The sequence below is a fragment of the Symphalangus syndactylus genome, chromosome X, assembly GCF_028878055.3.
Source record: "Symphalangus syndactylus isolate Jambi chromosome X, NHGRI_mSymSyn1-v2.1_pri, whole genome shotgun sequence".
NCBI lineage: Eukaryota > Metazoa > Chordata > Mammalia > Primates > Hylobatidae > Symphalangus > Symphalangus syndactylus.
This window is the reverse complement of record NC_072447.2, coordinates 162,556,716-162,578,600: the sequence shown is the minus strand read 5'-3', so window position 1 is coordinate 162,578,600 and position 21,885 is coordinate 162,556,716.

Here is a 21,885-nt window from a genome sequence, read left to right as displayed (position 1 = left end):
CTACTGTGTAGTTTATATTTGAATATATGCCTTTTTCCACTATTACCCTCTTAGCGCTCCGAATGTCCACTTGCATTTTCTACAGAAAGAGTGTTCAGAACTGCGCAATCCAAAGTATGGTTTAACTCTGTTAGCTTAATGAACATGTCAGAAATAAGTTTCACACAATGCTTCTGTGTAGTTTTTATTTGAAGATATTATTTTTCCCAATAGAGGCCTCTTAGCGCTCAGAATGTCCAATTGCAGTTTCTACAGAAAGAGTGTTTCAGAAAGGCTCAATCAAAAGTAAGGTTCAACTCTGTTAGTTGAATGCACAGAACAGAAAGAAGTTTCATACAATGCTTCTGTGTAGTTTATATTTGAACATATTCTTTTTTCCACTATTACCCACTTAGCGCTACGAATGTCCAGTTGCATTTTCTACAGACAGAGTGTTTCAAAACTGCTCAATCAAAAGTATGGTTTAACTCTGTTAGCTGAATGCTCAGATCAGAAAGAAGTTTCACAGAATGCTTCTGTGTAGTTTATATTTGAATATATTCCTTTTTCCACTACTACTCTCTTAGCGCTCCAAATGTCCAGTTGCATTTTCTACAGAAAGAGAGTTCAGATCTGCTCAATCAAAAGTATGGTTTAACTCTGTTAGCTGAATGCACAGATCAGAAAGATGTTTCACAAATGATTCTGTGTAGTTTATATTTGGAGACATTCCTTTTTCCACTATTACCCTCTTAGCGCTCCGAATCTCCACTTGCATTTTCTACAGAAAGAGTGTTTCAGAACGGCTCAATGAAAACTAAGTTTCAACTCTTTTAGTTGAACAAACAGAACAGAAAGAAGTTTCACACAATTCTTCTGTGTAGTTTTTATTTGTAGACATTCTTTTTCCCAATATAGGCCTCTTAGCGCTCAGAATGTCCAATTGCAGTTTCTACAGAAAGAGTGTTTCAGAACGGCTCAATCAAAAGTAAGGTTCAACTCTGTTAGTTGAATGCACAGAACAGAAAGAAGTTTCATACAATGCTTCTGTGTAGTTTATACTTGAACATATTCTTTTTTCCACTATTACCCACTTAGCGCTACGAATGTCCAGTTGCATTTTCTACAGACAGAGTGTTTCAAAACTGCTCAATCAAAAGTATGGTTTAACTCTGTTAGCTGAATGCTCAGATCAGAAAGAAGTTTCACAGAATGCTTCTGTGTAGTTTATATTTGAATATATTCCTTTTTCCACTACTATGCTCTTAGCGCTCCAAATGTCCAGTTGCATTTTCTACAGAAAGAGTGTTCAGATCTGCTCAATCAAAAGTATGGTTTAACTCTGTTAGCTGAATGCACAGATCAGAAAGAAGTTTCACCGAATGATTCTGTGTAGTTTATATTTGAAGACATTCCCTTTTCCACTATTACCCGCTTAGCGCTCCGAATCTCCACTTGCATTTTCTACAAAAAGAGTGTTTCATAACTGCTCAATCAAAAATATGTTTTATCTCTGTTAAGTGAATTTACAGATCAGAAGTAAGTTTCACAGAATGCATCTGTGTAGTTTTTATTTGAAGATATTCTTTTTCCCTATGTAGGCCTATTAGCGCTTAGCATGTCCAATTGCAGTTTCTACAGAAAGAGTGTTTCAGAATGGCTCAATCAAAAGTAAGGTTCAACTCTGTTAGTTGAATGCACAGAACAGAAAGAATTTTCACAGAATGCTACTGTGTAGTTTATATTTGAATATATGCCTTTTTCCACTATTACCCTCTTAGCGCTCGGAATGTCCACTTGCATTTTCTACAGAAAGAGTGTTCAGAACTGCGCAATCCAAAGTATGGTTTAACTCTGTTAGCTTAATGAACATGTCAGAAATAAGTTTCACACAATGCTTCTGTGTAGTTTTTATTTGAAGATATTATTTTTCCCAATAGAGGCCTCTTAGCGCTCAGAATGTCCAATTGCAGTTTCTACAGAAAGAGTGTTTCAGAAAGGCTCAATCAAAAGTAAGGTTCAACTCTGTTAGTTGAATGCACAGAACAGAAAGAAGTTTCATACAATGCTTCTGTGTAGTTTATATTTGAACATATTCTTTTTTCCACTATTACCCACTTAGCGCTACGAATGTCCAGTTGCATTTTCTACAGACAGAGTGTTTCAAAACTGCTCAATCAAAAGTATGGTTTAACTCTGTTAGCTGAATGCTCAGATCAGAAAGAAGTTTCACAGAATGCTTCTGTTTAGTTTATATTTGAATATATTCCTTTTTCCACTACTACTCTCTTAGCATTCCAAATGTCCAGTTGCATTTTCTACAGAAAGAGAGTTCAGATCTGCTCAATCAAAAGAATGGTTTAACTCTGTTAGCTGAATGCACAGATCAGAAAGATGTTTCACAGAATGATTCTGTGTAGTTTATATTTGGAGACATTCCTTTTTCCACTATTACCCTCTTAGCGCTCCGAATCTAGACTTGCATTTTCTACAGAAAGAGTGTTTCAGAACGGCTCAATCAAAACTAAGTTTCAACTCTTTTAGTTGAACAAACAGAACAGAAAGAAGTTTCACACAATTCTTCTGTGTAGTTTTTATTTGTAGACATTCTTTTTCCCAATATAGGACTCTTAGCGCTCAGAATGTCCAATTGCAGTTTCTACAGAAAGAGTGTTTCAGAACGGCTCAATCAAAAGTAAGGTTCAACTCTGTTAGTTGAATGCACAGAACAGAAAGGATTTTCATACAATGCTTCTGTGTAGTTTATATTTGAACATATTCTTTTTTCCACTATTACCCACTTAGCGCTACGAATGTCCAGTTGCATTTTCTACAGACAGAGTGTTTCAAAACTGCTCAATCAAAAGTATGGTTTAATTCTGTTAGCTGAATGCTCAGATCAGAAAGAAGTTTCACAGAATGCTTCTGTGTAGTTTATATTTGAATATATTCCTTTTTCCACTACTACGCTCTTAGCGCTCCAAATGTCCCGTTGCATTTTCTACAGAAAGAGTGTTCAGATCTGCTCAATCAAAAGTATGGTTTAACTCTGTTAGCTGAATGCACAGATCAGAAAGGAGTTTCACCGAATGATTCTGTGTAGTTTATATTTGAAGACATTCCTTTTTCCACTATTACCCTCTTAGCGCTCCGAATCTCCACTTGCATTTTCTACAAAAAGAGTGTTTCATAACTGCTCAATGAAAAATATGTTTTATCTCTGTTAACTGAATTTACAGATCAGAAATATGTTTCACAGAATGCATCTGTGTAGTTTTTATTTGAAGATATTCTTTTTCCCAATGTAGGCCTCTTAGCGCTTAGCATGTCCAATTGCAGTTTCTACAGAAAGAGTGTTTCAGAACGGCTCAATCAAAAGTAAGGTTCAACACTGTTAGTTGAATGCACAGAACAGAAAGAATTTTCACAGAATGCTACTGTGTAGTTTATATTTGAATATATTCCTTTTTCCACTATTACCCTCTTAGCGCTCCGAATGCCCACTTGCATTTTCTACAGAAAGAGTGTTCAGAACTGCGCAATCAAAAGTATGGTTTAACTCTGTTAGCTTAATGAACATATCAGAAATAAGTTTCACACAATGCTTCTGTGTAGTTTTTATTTGAAGATATTATTTTTCCCAATAGAGGCCTCTTAGCGCTCAGAATGTCCAATTGCAGTTTCTACAGAAAGAGTGTTTCAGAAAGGCTCAATCAAAAGTAAGGTTCAACTCTGTTAGTTGAATGCACAGAACAGAAAGAAGTTTCATACAATGCTTCTGTGTAGTTTATATTTGAACATATTCTTTTTTCCACTATTACCCACTTAGCGCTACGAATATCCAGTTGCATTTTCTACAGACAGAGTGTTTCAAAACTGCTCAATCAAAAGTATGGTTTAACTCTGTTAGCTGAATGCTCAGATCAGAAAGAAGTTTCACAGAATGCTTCTGTGTAGTTTATATATGAATATATTCCTTTTTCCACTACTACTCTCTTAGCGCTCCAAATGTCCAGTTGCATTTTCTACAGAAAGAGTGTTCACATCTGCTCAATCAAAAGTATGGTTTAACTCTGTTAGCTGAATGCACAGATCAGAAAGAAGTTTCACAGAATGGTTCTGTGTAGTTTATATTTGGAGACATTCCTTTTTCCACTATTACCCTCTTAGCGCTCCGTATCTCCACTTGCATTTTCTACAGAAAGAGTGTTTCAGAACGGCTCAATCAAAACTAAGGTTCAACTCTTTTAGTTGAACAAACAGAACAGAAAGAAGTTTCACACAATTCTTCTGTGTAGTTTTTATTTGTAGACATTCTTTTTCCCAATATAGGCCTCTTAGCGCTCAGAATGTCCAATTGCAGTTTCTACAGAAAGAGTGTTTCAGAACGGCTCAATCAAAAGTAAGGTTCAACTCTGTTAGTTGAATGCACAGAACAGAAAGATGTTTCATACAATGCTTCTGTGTAGTTTATATTTGAACATATTCTTTTTTCCACTATTACCCACTTAGCGCTACGAATGTCCAGTTGCATTTTCTACAGACAGAGTGTTTCAAAACTGCTCAATCAAAAGTATGGTTTAACTCTGTTAGCTGAATGCTCAGATCAGAAAGAAGTTTCACAGAATGCTTCTGTGTAGTTTATATTTGAATATATTCCTTTTTCCACTACTACGCTCTTAGCGCTCCAAATGTCCAGTTGAATTTTCTACAGAAAGAGTGTTCAGATCTGCTCAATCAAAAGTATGCTTTAACTCTGTTAGCTGAATGCACAGATCAGAAAGAAGTTTCACCGAGTGATTCTGTGTAGTTTATATTTGAAGACATTCCTTTTTCCACTATTACCCTCTTAGCGCTCCGAATCTCCACTTGCATTTTCTACAATAAGAGTGTTTCATAACTGCTCAATCAAAAATATGTTTTATCTCTGTTAACTGAATTTACAGCTCAGAAATAAGTTTCACAGAATGCATCTGTGTAGTTTTTATTTGAAGATATTATTTTTCCCAATGTAGGCATCTTAGCGCTTAGCATGTCCAATTGCAGTTTCTACAGAAAGAGTGTTTCAGAACGGCTCAATCAAAAGTAAGGTTCAACTCTGTTAGTTGAATGCACAGAACAGAAAGTATTTTCACAGAATGCTACTGTGTAGTTTATATTTGAATATATTCCTTTTTCCACTATTACCCTCTTAGCGCTCCGAATGTCCACTTGCATTTTCTACAGAAAGAGTGTTCAGAACTGCGCAATCAAAAGTATGGTTTAACTCTGTTAGCTTAATGAACATATCAGAAATAAGTTTCACACAATGCTTCTGTGTAGTTTTTATTTAAAGTTATTATTTTTCCCAATAGAGGCCTCTTAGCGCTCAGAATGTCCAATTGCAGTTTCTACAGAAAGAGTGTTTCAGAAAGGCTCAATCAAAAGTAAGGTTCAACTCTGTTAGTTGAATGCACAGAACAGAAAGAAGTTTCATACAATGCTTCTGTGTAGTTTATATTTGAACATATTCTTTTTTCCACTATTACCCACTAAGCGCTACGAATGTCCAGTTGCATTTTCTACAGACAGAGTGTTTCAAAACTGCTCAATCAAAAGTATGGTTTAACTCTGTTAGCTGAATGCTCAGATCAGAAAGAAGTTTCACAGAATGCTTCTGTGTAGTTTATATTTGAATATATTCCTTTTTCCACTACTACTCTCTTAGCGCTCCAAATGTCCAGTTGCATTTTCTACAGAAAGAGTGTTCAGATCTGCTCAATCAAAAGTATGGTTTAACTCTGTTAGCTGAATGCACAGATCAGAAAGAAGTTTCACAGAATGATTCTGTGTAGTTTATATTTGGAGACATTCCTTTTTCCATAATTACCCTCTTAGCGCTCCGAATCTCCACTTGCATTTTCTACAGAAAGGGTGTTTCAGAACGGCTCAATCAAAACTAAGGTTCAACTCTTTTAGTTGAACAAACAGAACAGAAAGAAGTTTCACACAATTCTTCTGTGTAGTTTTTATTTGTAGACATTCTTTTTCCCAATATAGGCCTCTTAGCGCTCAGAATGTCCAATTGCAGTTTCTACAGAAAGAGTGTTTCAGAACGGCTCAATCAAAAGTAAGGTTCAACTCTGTTAGTTGAATGCACAGAACAGAAAGATGTTTCATACAATGCTTCTGTGTAGTTTATATTTGAACATATTCTTTTTTCCACTATTACCCACTTAGCGCTACGAATGTCCAGTTGCATTTTCTACAGACAGAGTGTTTCAAAACTGCTCAATCAAAAGTATGGTTTAACTCTGTTAGCTGAATGCTCAGATCAGAAAGAAGTTTCACAGAATGCTTCTGTGTAGTTTATATTTGAATATATTCCTTTTTCCACTACTACGCTCTTAGCGCTCCAAATGTCCAGTTGCATTTTCTACAGAAAGAGTGTTCAGATCTGCTCAATCAAAAGTATGGTTTAACTCTGTTAGCTGAATGCACAGATCAGAAAGAAGTTTCACCGAGTGATTCTGTGTAGTTTATATTTGAAGACATTCCTTTTTCCACTATTACCCTCTTAGCGCTCCGAATCTCCACTTGCATTTTCTACAATAAGAGTGTTTCATAACTGCTCAATCAAAAATATGTTTTATCTCTGTTAACTGAATTTACAGCTCAGAAATAAGTTTCACAGAATGCATCTGTGTAGTTTTTATTTGAAGATATTATTTTTCCCAATGTACGCCTCTTAGCGCTTAGCATGTCCAATTGCAGTTTCTACAGAAAGAGTGTTTCAGAACGGCTCAATCAAAAGTAAGGTTCAACTCTGTTAGATGAATGCACAGAACAGAAAGTATTTTCACAGAATGCTACTGTGTAGTTTATATTTGAATATATTCCTTTTTCCACTATTACCCTCTTAGCGCTCCGAATGTCCACTTGCATTTTCTACAGAAAGAGTGTTCAGAACTGCGCAATCAAAAGTATGGTTTAACTCTGTTAGCTTAATGAACATATCAGAAATAAGTTTCACACAATGCTTCTGTGTAGTTTTTATTTAAAGTTATTATTTTTCCCAATAGAGGCCTCTTAGCGCTCAGAATGTCCAATAGCAGTTTCTACACAAAGAGTGTTTCAGAAAGGCTCAATCAAAAGTAAGGTTCAACTCTGTTAGTTGAATGCACAGAACAGAAAGAAGTTTCATACAATGCTTCTGTGTAGTTTATATTTGAACATATTCTTTTTTCCACTATTACCCACTAAGCGCTACGAATGTCCAGTTGCATTTTCTACAGACAGAGTGTTTCAAAACTGCTCAATCAAAAGTATGGTTTAACTCTGTTAGCTGAATGCTCAGATCAGAAAGAAGTTTCACAGAATGCTTCTGTGTAGTTTATATTTGAATATATTCCTTTTTCCACTACTACTCTCTTAGCGCTCCAAATGTCCAGTTGCATTTTCTACAGAAAGAGTGTTCAGATCTGCTCAATCAAAAGTATGGTTTAACTCTGTTAGCAGAATGCACAGATCAGAAAGAAGTTTCACAGAATGATTCTGTGTAGTTTATATTTGGAGACATTCCTTTTTCCATAATTACCCTCTTAGCGCGCCGAATCTCCACTTGCATTTTCTACAGAAAGGGTGTTTCAGAACGGCTCAATCAAAACTAAGGTTCAACTCTTTTAGTTGAACAAACAGAACAGAAAGAAGTTTCACACAATTCTTCTGTGTAGTTTTTATTTGTAGACATTCTTTTTCCCAATATAGGCCTCTTAGCGCTCAGAATGTCCAATTGCAGTTTCTACAGAAAGAGTGATTCAGAACGGCTCAATCAAAAGTAAGGTTCAACTCTGTTAGTTGAATGCACAGAACAGAAAGAAGTTTCATACAATGCTTCTGTGTAGTTTATATTTGAACATATTCTTTTTTCCACTATTACCCACTTAGCGCTACGAATGTCCAGTTGTATTTTCTACAGACAGAGTGTTTCAAAACTGCTCAATCAAAAATATGGTTTAACTCTGTTAGCTGAATGCTCAGATCAGAAAGAAGTTTCACAGAATGCTTCTGTGTAGTTTATATTTGAATATATTCCTTTTTCCACTACTACGCTCTTAGCGCTCCAAATGTCCAGTTGCATTTTCTACAGAAAGAGTGTTCAGATCTGCTCAATCAAAAGTGTGGTTTAACTCTGTTAGCTGAATGCACAGATCAGAAAGAAGTTTCACCGAATGATTCTGTGTAGTTTATATTTGAAGACATTCCTTTCTCCACTATTACCCTCTTAGCGCTCCGAATCTCCACTTGCATTTTCTACAAAAAGAGTGTTTCATAACTGCTCAATGAAAAATATGTTTTATCTCTGTTAACTGAATTTACAGATCAGAAATAAGTTTCACAGAATGCATCTGTGTAGTTTTTATTTGAAGATATTCTTTTTCCCAATGTAGGCCTCTTAGCGCTTAGCATGTCCAATTGCAGTTTCTACAGAAAGAGTGTTTCAGAACGGCTCAATCAAAAGTATGGTTCAACTCTGTTAGTTGAATGCACAGAACAGAAAGAATTTTCACAGAATGCTACTGTGTAGTTTATATTTGAATATATTCCTTTTTCCACTATTACCCTCTTAGCGCTCCGAATGTCCCCTTGCATTTTCTACAGAAAGAGTGTTCAGATCTGCGCAATCAAAAGTATGGTTTAACTCTGTTAGCTTAATGAACATATCAGAAATAAGTTTCACACAATGCTTCTGTGTAGTTTTTATTTGAAGATATTATTTTTCCCAATATAGGCCTCTTAGCGCTCAGAATGTCCAGTTGCAGTTTCTACAGAAAGAGTGTTTCCGAAAGGCTCAATCAAAAGTAAGGTTCAACTCTGTTAGTTGAATGCACAGAACAGAAAAAAGTTTCATACAATGCTTCTGTGTAGTTTATATTTGAACATATTCTTTTTTCCACTATTACCCACTTAGCGCTACGAATGTCCAGTTGCATTTTCTACAGACAGAGTGTTTCAAAACTGCTCAATCAAAAGTATGGTTGAACTCTGTTAGCTGAATGCTCAGATCAGAAAGAAGTTTCACAGAATGCTTCTGTGTAGTTTATATTTGAATATATTCCTTTTTCCACTACTACGCTGTTAGCGCTCCAAATGTCCAGTTGCGTTTTCTACAGAAAGAGAGTTCAGATCTGCTCAATCAAAAGTATGTTTTAACTCTGATAGCTGAATGCACAGATCAGAAAGAAGTTTCACCGAATGATTCTGTGTAGTTTATATTTGGAGACATTCCTTTTTCCACTATTACCCTCTTAGCGCTCCGAATCTCCACTTGCATTTTCTACAAAAAGAGTGTTTCATAACTGCTCAATCAAAAATATGTTTTATCTCTGGTAACTGAATTTACAGATCAGAAATAAGTTTCACAGAATGCATCTGTGTAGTTTTTATTTGAAGATATTCTTTTTCCCAATGTAGGCCTCTTAGCGCTTAGCATGTCCAATTGCAGTTTCTACAGAAAGAGTGTTTCAGAACGGCTCAATCAAAAGTAAGGTTCAACTCTGTTAGCTGAATGCACAGAACAGGAAGAGTTTTCACAGAATGCTACTGTGTAGTTTATATTTGAATATATTCCTTTTTCGACTATTACCCTCTTAGCGCTCCGAATGTCCACTTGCATTTTCTACAGAAAGAGTGTTCAGAACTGCGCAATCAAAAGTATGGTTTAACTCTGTTAGCTTAATGAACATATCAGAAATAAGTTTCACACAATGCTTCTGTGTAGTTTTTATTTGAAGATATTATTTTTCCCAGTAGAGGCCTCTTAGCGCTCAGAATGTCCAATTGCAGTTTATACAGAAAGAGTGTTTCAGAAAGGCTCAATCAAAAGTAAGGTTCAACTCTGTTAGTTGAATGCACAGAACAGAAAGAAGTTTCATACAATGCTTCTGTGTAGTTTATATTTGAACATATTCTTTTCTCCGCTATTACCCACTTAGGGCTACGAATGTCCAGTTGCATTTTCTACAGACAGAGTGTTTCAAAACTGCTCAATCAAAAGTATGGTTTAACTCTGTTAGCTGAATGCTCAGATCAGAAAGAAGTTTCACAGAATGCTTCAGTGTAGTTTATATTTGAATATATTCCTTTTTCCACTACTACTCCCTTAGCGCTCCAAATGTCCAGTTGCATTTTCTACAGAAAGAGTGTTCAGATCTGCTCAATCAAAAGTATGGTTTAACTCTGTTAGCTGAATGCACAGATCAGAAAAATGTTTCACAGAATGATTCTGTGTAGTTTATATTTGGAGACATTCCTTTTTCCACTATTACCCTCTTAGCGCTCCGAATCTCCACTTGCATTTTCTACAGAAAGAGTGTTTCAGAACGGCTCAATCAAAACTAAGGTTCAACTCTTCTAGTTGAACAAACAGAACAGAAAGAAGTTTCACACAATTCTTCTGTGTAGTTTTTATTTGTAGACATTCTTTTTCCCAATATAGGCCTCTTAGCGCTCAGAATGTCCAATTGCAGTTTCTACAGAAAGAGGGTTTCAGAACGGCTCAATCAAAAGTAAGGTTCAACTCTGTTAGTTGAATGCACAGAACAGAAAGAAGTTTCACAGAATGCTTCTGTGTAGTTTATATTTGAACATATTCTTTTTTCCACTATTACCCACTTAGCGCTACGAATGTCCAGTTGCATTTTCTACAGACAGAGTGTTTCAAAACTGCTCAATCAAAAGTATGGTTTAACTCTGTTAGCTGAATGCTCAGATCAGAAAGAAGTTTCACAGAATGCTTCTGTGTAGTTTATATTTGAATATATTCCTTTTTCCACTACTACGCTCTTAGCGCTCAAATGTCCAGTTGCATTTTCTACAGAAAGAGTGTTCAGATCTGCTCAATCAAAAGTATGGTTTAACTCTGTTAGCTGAATGCACAGATCAGAAAGAAGTTTCACCGAATGATTCTGTGTAGTTTATATTTGAAGACATTCCTTTTTCCACTATTACCCACTTAGCGCTCCGAATCTCCACTTGCATTTTCTACAAAAAGAGTGTTTCATAACTGCTCAATCAAAAATATGTTTTATCTCTGTTAACTGAATTTACAGATCAGAAATAAGTTTCACAGAATGCATCTGTGTAGTTTTTATTTGAAGATATTCTTTTTCCCAATGTAGGCCTCTTAGCGCTTAGCATGTCCAATTGCAGTTTCTACAGAAATAGTGTTTCAGAACGGCTCAATCAAAAGTAAGGATCAACTCTGTTAGCTGAATGCACAGAACAGTAAGAGTTTTCACAGAATGCTACTGTGTAGTTTATATTTGAATATATTCCTTTTTCCACTATTACCCTCTTAGCGCTCCGAATGTCCACTTGCATTTTCTACAGAAAGAGTGTTCAGAACTGCGCAATCAAAAGTATGGTTTAACTCTGTTAGCTTAATGAACATATCAGAAATAAGTTTCACACAATGCTTCTGTGTAGTTTTTATTTGAAGATATTAATTTTCCCAATAGAGGCCTCTTAGCGCTCAGAATGTCCAATTGCAGTTTCTACAGAAAGAGTGTTTCAGAAAGGCTCAATCAAAAGTAAGGTTCAACTCTGTTAGTTGAATGCACAGAACAGAAAGAAGTTTCATACAATGCTTCTGTGTAGTTTATATTTGAACATATTCTTTTCTCCACTATTACCCACTTAGCGCTACGAATGTCCAGTTGCATTTTCTACAGACAGAGTGTTTCAAAACTGCTCAATCAAAAGTATGGTTTAACTCTGTTAGCTGAATGCTCAGATCAGAAAGAAGTTTCACAGAATGCATCTGTGTAGTTTATATTTGAATATATTCCTTTTTCCACTACTACTCTCTTAGCGCTCCAAATGTCCAGTTGCATTTTCTACAGAAAGAGTGTTCAGATCTGCTCAATCAAAAGTATGGTTTAACTCTGTTAGCTGAATGCACAGATCAGAAAGAAGTTTCACAGAATGATTCTGTGTAGTTTATATTTGGAGACATTCCTTTTTCCACTATTACCCTCTTAGCGCTCCGAATCTCCACTTGCATTTTCTACAGAAAGAGTGTTTCAGAACGGCTCAATCAAAACTAAGGTTCAACTCTTTTAGTTGAACAAACAGAACAGAAAGAAGTTTCACACAATTCTTCTGTTTAGTTTTTATTTGTAGACATTCTTTTTCCCAATATAGGCCTCTTAGCGCTCAGAATGTCCAATTGCTGTTTCTACAGAAAGAGTGTTTCAGAACGGCTCAATCAAAAGTAAGGTTCAACTCTGTTAGTTGAATGCACAGAACAGAAAGAAGTTTCACAGAATGCTTCTGTGTAGTTTATATTTGAATATATTCCTTTTTCCACTACTACTCTCTTAGCGCTCCAAATGTCCAGTTGCATTTTCTACAGAAAGAGTGTTCAGATCTGCTGAATCAAAAGTATGGTTTAACTCTGTTAGCTGAATGCACAGATCAGAAAGAAGTTTCACAGAATGATTCTGTGTAGTTTATATATGGAGACATTCCTTTTTCCACTATTACCCTCTTAGCGCTCCGAATCTCCACTTGCATTTTCTACAGAAAGAGTTTTTCAGAACGGCTCAATCAAAACTAAGGTTCAACTCTTTTAGTTGAACAAACAGAACAGAAAGAAGTTTCACACAATTCTTCTGTGTAGTTTTTATTTGTAGACATTCTTTTTCCCAATATAGGCCTCTTAGCGCTGAGAATGTCCAATTGCAGTTTCTACAGAAAGAGTGTTTCAGAACGGCTCAATCAAAAGTAAGGTTCAACTCTGTTAGTTGAATGCACAGAACAGCAAGAAGTTTCACAGAATGCTTCTGTGTAGTTTATATTTGAACATATTCTTTTTTCCACTATTACCCACTTAGCGCTACGAATGTCCAGTTGCATTTTCTACAGACAGAGTGTTTCAAAACTGCTCAATCAAAAGTATGGTTTAACTCTGTTAGCTGAATGCTCAGATCAGAAATAAGTTTCTCAGAATGCTTCTGTGTAGTTTATATTTGAATATATTCCTTTTTCCACTACTACGCTGTTAGCGCTCCAAATGTCCAGTTGCATTTTCTACAGAAAGAGTGTTCAGATCTGCTCAATCAAAAGTATGGTTTAACTCTGTTAGCTGAATGCACAGATCAGAAAGAAGTTTCACCGAATGATTCTGTGTAGTTTATATTTGAAGACATTCCTTTTTCCACTATTACCCTCTTAGCGCTCCGAATCTCCACTTGCATTTTCTACAAAAAGAGTGTTTCATAACTGCTCAATCAAAAATATGATTTATCTCTGGTAACTGAATTTACAGATCAGAAATAAGTTTCACAGAATGCATCTGTGTAGTTTTTATTTGAAGATATTCTTTTTCCCAATGTAGGCCTCTTAGCGCTTAGCATGTCCAATTGCAGTTTCTACAGAAAGAGTGTTTCAGAACGGCTCAATCAAAAGTAAGGTTCAACTCTGTTAGCTGAATGCACAGAACAGGAAGAGTTTTCACAGAATGCTACTGTGTAGTTTATATTTGAATATATTCCTTTTTCGACTATTACCCTCTTAGCGCTCCGAATGTCCACTTGCATTTTCTACAGAAAGAGTGTTCAGAACTGCGCAATCAAAAGTATGGTTTAACTCTGTTAGCTTAATGAACATATCAGAAATAAGTTTCACACAATGCTTCTGTGTAGTTTTTATTTGAAGATATTATTTTTCCCAATAGAGGCCTCTTAGCGCTCAGAATGTCCAATTGCAGTTTCTACAGAAAGAGTGTTTCAGAAAGGCTCAATCAAAAGTAAGGTTCAACTCTGTTAGTTGAATGCACAGAACAGAAAGAAGTTTCATACAATGCTTCTGTGTAGTTTATATTTGAACATATTCTTTTCTCCGCTATTACCCACTTAGGGCTACGAATGTCCAGTTGCATTTTCTACAGACAGAGTGTTTCAAAACTGCTCAATCAAAAGTATGGTTTAATTCTGTTAGCTGAATGCTCAGATCAGAAAGAAGTTTCACAGAATGCTTCAGTGTAGTTTATATTTGAATATATTTCTTTTTCCACTACTACTCCCTTAGCGCTCCAAATGTCCAGTTGCATTTTCTACAGAAAGAGTGTTCAGATCTGCTCAATCAAAAGTATGGTTTAACTCTGTTAGCTGAATGCACAGATCAGAAAAATGTTTCACAGAATGATTCTGTGTAGTTTATATTTGGAGACATTCCTTTTTCCACTATTACCCTCTTAGCGCTCCGAATCTCCACTTGCATTTTCTACAGAAAGAGTGTTTCAGAACGGCTCAATCAAAACTAAGGTTCAACTCTTCTAGTTGAACAAACAGAACAGAAAGAAGTTTCACACAATTCTTCTGTGTAGTTTTTATTTGTAGACATTCTTTTCCCAATATAGGCCTCTTAGCGCTCAGAATGTCCAATTGCAGTTTCTACAGAAAGAGTGTTTCAGAACGGCTCAATCAAAAGTAAGGTTCAACTCTGTTAGTTGAATGCACAGAACAGCAAGAAGTTTCACAGAATGCTTCTGTGTAGTTTATATTTGAACATATTCTTTTTTCCACTATTACCCACTTAGCGCTACGAATGTCCAGTTGCATTTTCTACAGACAGAGTGTTTCAAAACTGCTCATTCAAAAGTATGGTTTAACTCTGTTAGCTGAATGCTCAGATCAGAAATAAGTTTCACAGAATGCTTCTGTGTAGTTTATATTTGAATATATTCCTTTTTCCACTACTACGCTCTTAGCGCTCCAAATGTCCAGTTGCATTTTCTACAGAAAGAGTGTTCAGATCTGCTCAATCAAAAGTATGGTTTAACTCTGTTAGCTGAATGCACAGATCAGAAAGAAGTTTCACCGAATGATTCTGTGTAGTTTATATTTGAAGACATTCCTTTTTCCACTATTACCCTCTTAGCGCTCCGAATCTCCACTTGCATTTTCTACAAAAAGAGTGTTTCATAACTGCTCAATCAAAAATATGTTTTATCTCTGGTAACTGAATTTACAGATCAGAAATAAGTTTCACAGAATGCATCTGTGTAGTTTTTATTTGAAGATATTCTTTTTCCCAATGTAGGCCTCTTAGCGCTTAGCATGTCCAATTGCAGTTTCTACAGAAAGAGTGTTTCAGAACGGCTCAATCAAAAGTAAGGTTCAACTCTGTTAGCTGAATGCACAGAACAGGAAGAGTTTTCACAGAATGTTACTGTGTAGTTTATATTTGAATATATTCCTTTTTCGACTATTACCCTCCTAGCGCTCCGAATGTCCACTTGCATTTTCTACAGAAAGAGTGTTCAGAACTGCGCAATCAAAAGTATGGTTTAACTCTGTTAGCTTAATGAACATATCAGAAATAAGTTTCACACAATGCTTCTGTGTAGTTTTTATTTGAAGATATTATTTTTCCCAATAGAGGCCTCTTAGCGCTCAGAATGTCCAATTGCAGTTTCTACAGAAAGAGTGTTTCAGAAAGGCTCAATCAAAAGTAAGGTTCAACTCTGTTAGTTGAATGCACAGAACAGAAAGAAGTTTCATACAATGATTCTGTGTAGTTTATATTTGAACATATTCTTTTCTCCACTATTACCCACTTAGCGCTACGAATGTCCAGTTGCATTTTCTACAGACAGAGTGTTTCAAAACTGCTCAATCAAAAGTATGGTTTAACTCTGTTAGCTGAATGCTCAGATCAGAAAGAAGTTTCACAGAATGCTTCTGTGTAGTTTATATTTGAATATATTCCTTTTTCCACTACTACTCCCTTAGCGCTCCAAATGTCCAGTTGCATTTTCTACAGAAAGAGTGTTCAGATCTGCTCAATCAAAAGTATGGTTTAACTCTGTTAGCTGAATGCACAAATCAGAAAAATGTTTCACAGAATGATTCTGTGTAGTTTATATTTGGAGACATTCCTTTTTCCACTATTACCCTCTTAGCGCTCCGAATCTCCACTTGCATTTTCTACAGAAAGAGTGTTTCAGAACGGCTCAATCAAAACTAAGGTTCAACTCTTCTAGTTGAACAAACAGAACAGAAAGAAGTTTCACACAATTCTTCTCTGTAGTTTTTATTTGTAGACATTCTTTTTCCCAATATAGGCCTCCTAGCGCTCAGAATGTCCAATTGCAGTTTCTACAGAAAGAGTGTTTCAGAACGGCTCAATCAAAAGTAAGGTTCAACTCTGTTAGTTGAATGCACAGAACAGAAAGAAGTTTCATACAATGCTTCTGTGTAGTTTATATTTGAACATATTCTTTTTTCCACTATTACCCACTTAGCGCTACGAATGTGCAGTTGCATTTTCTACAGACAGAGGGTTTCAAAACTGCTCAATCAAATGTATGGTTTAACTCTGTTAGCTGAATACTCAGATCAGAAAGAAGTTTCACAGAATGCTTCTGTGTAGTTTATATTTGAATATATTCCTTTTTCCACTACTACGCTCTTAGCGCTCCAAATGTCCAGTTGCATTTTCTACAGAAAGAGTGTTCAGATCTGCTCAATCAAAAGTATGGTTTAACTCTGTTAGCTGAATGCACAGATCAGAAAGAAGTTTCAACGAATGATTCTGTGTAGTTTATATTTGAAGACATTCCTTTTTCCACTATTACCCTCTTAGCGCTCCGAATCTCCACTTGCATTTTCTACAAAAAGAGTGTTTCATAACTGCTCAATCAAAAATATGCTTTATCTCTGTTAACTGAATTTACAGATCAGAAATAAGTTTCACAGAATGCATCTGTGTAGTTTTTATTTGAAGATATTCTTTTTCCCAATGTAGGCCTCTTAGCGCTTAGCATGTCCAATTGCAGTTTCTACAGAAAGAGTGTTTCAGAACGGCTCAATCAAAAGTAAGGTTCAACTCTGTTAGTTGAATGCACAGAACAGTAAGAGTTTTCACAGAATGCTACTGTGTAGTTTATATTTGAATATATTCCTTTTTCGACTATTACCCTCTTAGCGCTCCGAATGTCCACTTGCATTTTCTACAGAAAGAGTGTTCAGAACTGCGCAATCAAAAGTATGGTTTAACTCTGTTAGCTTAATGAACATATCAGAAATAAGTTTCACACAATGCTTCTGTGTAGTTTTTATTTGAAGATATTTTTTTTCCCAATAGAGGCCTCTTAGCGCTCAGAATGTCCAATTGCAGTTTCTACAGAAAGAGTGTTTCAGAAAGGCTCAATCAAAAGTAAGGTTCAACTCTGTTAGTTGAATGCACAGAACAGAAAGAAGTTTCATACAATGCTTCTGTGTAGTTTATATTTGAACATATTCTTTTCTCCGCTATTACCCACTTAGGGCTACGAATGTCCAGTTGCATTTTCTACAGACAGAGTGTTTCAAAACTGCTCAATCAAAAGTATGGTTTAACTCTGTTAGCTGAATGCTCAGATCAGAAAGAAGTTTCACAGAATGCTTCTGTGTAGTTTATATTTGAATATATTCCTTTTTCCACTACTACTCCCTTAGCGCTCCAAATGTCCATTTGCATTTTATACAGAAAGAGTGTTCAGATCTGCTCAATCAAAAGTATGGTTTAACTCTGTTAGCTGAATGCACAGATCAGAAAAAAGTTTCACAGAATGATTCTGTGTAGTTTATATTTGGAGACATTCCTTTTTCCACTATTACCCTCTTAGCGCTCCGAATCTCCACTTGCATTTTCTACAGAAAGAGTGTTTCAGAACGGCTCAATCAAAACTAAGGTTCAACTCTTCTAGTTGAACAAACAGAACAGAAAGAAGTTTCACACAATTCTTCTCTGTAGTTTTTATTTGTAGACATTCTTTTTCCCAATATAGGCCTCCTAGCGCTCAGAATGTCCAATTGCAGTTTCTACAGAAAGAGTGTTTCAGAACGGCTCAATCAAAAGTAAGGATCAACTCTGTTAGTTGAATGCACAGAACAGAAAGAAGTTTCATACAATGCTTCTGTGTAGTTTATATTTGAACATATTCTTTTTTCCACTATTACCCACTTAGCGCTACGAATGTCCAGTTGCATTTTCTACAGACAGAGGGTTTCAAAACTGCTCAATCAAATGTATGGTTTAACTCTGTTAGCTGAATGCTCAGATCAGAAAGAAGTTTCACAGAATGCTTCTGTGTAGTTTATATTTCAATATATTCCTTTTTCCACTACTACGCTCTTAGCGCTCCAAATGTCCAGTTGCATTTTCTACAGAAAGAGTGTTCAGATCTGCTCAATCAAAAGTATGGTTTAACTCTGTTAGCTGAATGCACAGATCAGAAAGAAGTTTCACCGAATGATTCTGTGTAGTTTATATTTGAAGACATTCCTTTTTCCACTATTACACTCTTAGCGCTCCGAATCTCCACTTGCATTTTCTACAAAAAGAGTGTTTCATAACTGCTCAATCAAAAATATGCTTTATCTCTGTTAACTGAATTTACAGATCAGAAATAAGTTTCACAGAATGCATCTGTGTAGTTTTTATTTGAAGATATTCTTTTTCCCAATGTAGGCCTCTTAGCGCTTAGCATGTCCAATTGCAGTTTCTACAGAAAGAGTGTTTCAGAACGGCTCAATCAAAAGTAAGGTTCAACTCTGTTAGTTGAATGCACAGAACAGTAAGAGTTTTCACAGAATGCTACTGTGTAGTTTATATTTGAATATATTCCTTTTTCCACTATTACCCTCTTAGCGCTCCGAATGTCCACTTGCATTTTCTACAGAAAGAGTGTTCAGAACTGCGCAATCAAAAGTATGGTTTAACTGTGTTAGCTTAATGAACATATCAGAAATAAGTTTCACACAATGCTTCTGTGTAGTTTTTATTTGAAGATATTATTTTTCCCAATAGAGGCCTCTTAGCGCTCTGAATGTCCAATTGCAGTTTCTACAGAAAGAGTGTTTCAGAAAGGCTCAATCAAAAGTAAGGTTCAACTCTGTTAGTTGAATGCACAGAACAGAAAGAAGTTTCATACAATGCTTCTGTGTAGTTTATATTTGAACATATTCTTTTTTCCACTATTACCCACTTAGCGCTACGAATGTCCAGTTGCATTTTCTACAGACAGAGTGTTTCAAAACTGCTCAATCAAAAGTATGGTTTAACTCTGTTAGCTGAATGATCAGAACAGAAGAAGTTTCACAGAATGCTTCTGTGTAGTTTATATTTGAATATATTCCTTTTTCCACTACTACTCTCTTAGCGCTCCAAATGACCAGTTGCATTTTCTACAGAAAGTGTGTTCAGATCTGCTGAATCAAAAGTATGGTTTAACTCTGTTAGCTGAATGCACAGATCAGAAAGAAGTTTCACAGAATGATTCTGTGTAGTTTATATTTGGAGACATTCCTTTTTCCACTAATACCCTCTTAGCGCTCCGAATCTCCACTTGCATTATCTACAGAAAGAGTGTTTCAGAACGGCTCAATCAAAACTAAGGTTCAACTCTTTTAGTTGAACAAACAGAACAGAAAGAAGTTTCACACAATTCTTCTGTGTAGTTTTTATTTGTAGACATTCTTTTTCCCAATATAGGCCTCTTAGCGCTCAGAATGTCCAATTGCAGTTTCTACAGAAAGAGTGTTTCAGAACGGCTCAATCAAAAGTAAGGTTCAACTCTGTTAGTTGAATGAACAGAACAGCAAGAAGTTTCACAGAATGCTTCTGTGTAGTTTATATTTGAACATATTCTTTCTTCCACTATTACCCACTTAGCGCTACGAATGTCCAGTTGCATTTTCTACAGACAGAGTGTTTCAAAACTGCTCATTCAAAAGTATGGTTTAACTCTGTTAGCTGAATGCTCAGATCAGAAATAAGATTCACAGAATGCTTCTGTGTAGTTTATATTTGAATATATTCCTTTTTCCACTACTACGCTCTTAGCGCTCCAAATGTCCAGTTGCATTTTCTACAGAAAGAGTGTTCAGATCTGCTCAATCAAAAGTATGGTTTAACTCTGTTAGCTGAATGCACAGATCAGAAAGAAGTTTCACCGAATGATTCTGTGTAGTTTATATTTGAAGACATTCCTTTTTCCACTATTACCCTCTTAGCGCTCCGAATCTCCACTTGCATTTTCTACAAAAAGAGTGTTTCATAACTGCTCAATCAAAAATATGTTTTATCTCTGGTAACTGAATTTACAGATCAGAAATAAGTTTCACAGAATGCATCTGTGTAGTTTTTATTTGAAGATATTCTTTTTCCCAATGTAGGCCTCTTAGCGCTTAGCATGTCCAATTGCAGTTTCTACAGAAAGAGTGTTTCAGAACGGCTCAATCAAAAGTAAGGTTCAACTCTGTTAGCTGAATGCACAGAACAGGAAGAGTTTTCACAGAATGCTACTGTGTAGTTTATATTTGAATATATTCCTTTTTCGACTATTACCCTCTTAGCGCTCCGAATGTCCACTTGCATTTTCTACAGAAAGAGTGTTCAGAACTGCGCAATCAAAAGTATGGTTTAACTCTGTTAGCTTAATGAACATATCAGAAATAAGTTTCACACAATGCTTCTGTGTAGTTTTTATTTGAAGATATTATTTTTCCCAATAGAGGCCTCTTAGCGCTCAGAATGTCCAATTGCAGTTTCTACAGAAAGAGTGTTTCAGAAAGGCTCAATCAAAAGTAAGGTTCAACTCTGTTAGTTGAATGCACAGAACAGAAAGAAGTTTCATACAATGCTTCTGTGTAGTTTATATTTGAACATATTCTTTTCTCCGCTATTACCCACTTAGGGCTACGAATGTCCAGTTGCATTTTCTACAGACAGAGTGTTTCAAAACTGCTCAATCAAAAGTATGGTTTAACTCTGTTAGCTGAATGCTCAGATCAGAAAGAAGTTTCACAGAATGCTTCTGTGTAGTTTATATTTGAATATATTCCTTTTTCAACTACTACTCCCTTAGCGCTCCAAATGTCCAGTTGCATTTTCTACAGAAAGAGTGTTCAGATCTGCTCAATCAAAAGTATGGTTTAACTCTGTTAGCTGAATGCACAGATCAGAAAAATGTTTCACAGAATGATTCTGTGTAGTTTATATTTGGAGACATTCCTTTTTCCACTATTACCCTCTTAGCGCTCCGAATCTCCACTTGCATTTTCTACAGAAAGAGTGTTTCAGAACGGCTCAATCAAAACTAAGGTTCAACTCTTCTAGTTGAACAAACAGAACAGAAAGAAGTTTCACACAATTCTTCTGTGTAGTTTTTATTTGTAGACATTCTTTTTCCCAATATAGGCCTCTTAGCGCTCAGAATGTCCAATTGCAGTTTCTACAGAAAGAGTGTTTCAGAACGGCTCAATCAAAAGTAAGGTTCAACTCTGTTAGTTGAATGCACAGAACAGCAAGAAGTTTCACAGAATGCTTCTGTGTAGTTTATATTTGAACATATTCTTTTTTCCACTATTACCCACTTAGCGCTACGAATGTCCAGTTGCATTTTCTACAGACAGAGTGTTTCAAAACTGCTCATTCAAAAGTATGGTTTAACTCTGTTAGCTGAATGCTCAGATCAGAAATAAGTTTCACAGAATGCTTCTGTGTAGTTTATATTTGAATATATTCCTTTTTCCACTACTACGCTCTTAGCGCTCCAAATGTCCAGTTGCATTTTCTACAGAAAGAGTGTTCAGATCTGCTCAATCAAAAGTATGGTTTAACTCTGTTAGCTGAATGCACAGATCAGAAAGAAGTTTCACCGAATGATTCTGTGTAGTTTATATTTGAAGACATTCCTTTTTCCACTATTACCCTCTTAGCGCTCCGAATCTCCACTTGCATTTTCTACAAAAAGAGTGTTTCATAACTGCTCAATCAAAAATATGTTTTATCTCTGGTAACTGAATTTACAGATCAGAAATAAGTTTCACAGAATGCATCTGTGTAGTTTTTATTTGAAGATATTCTTTTTCCCAA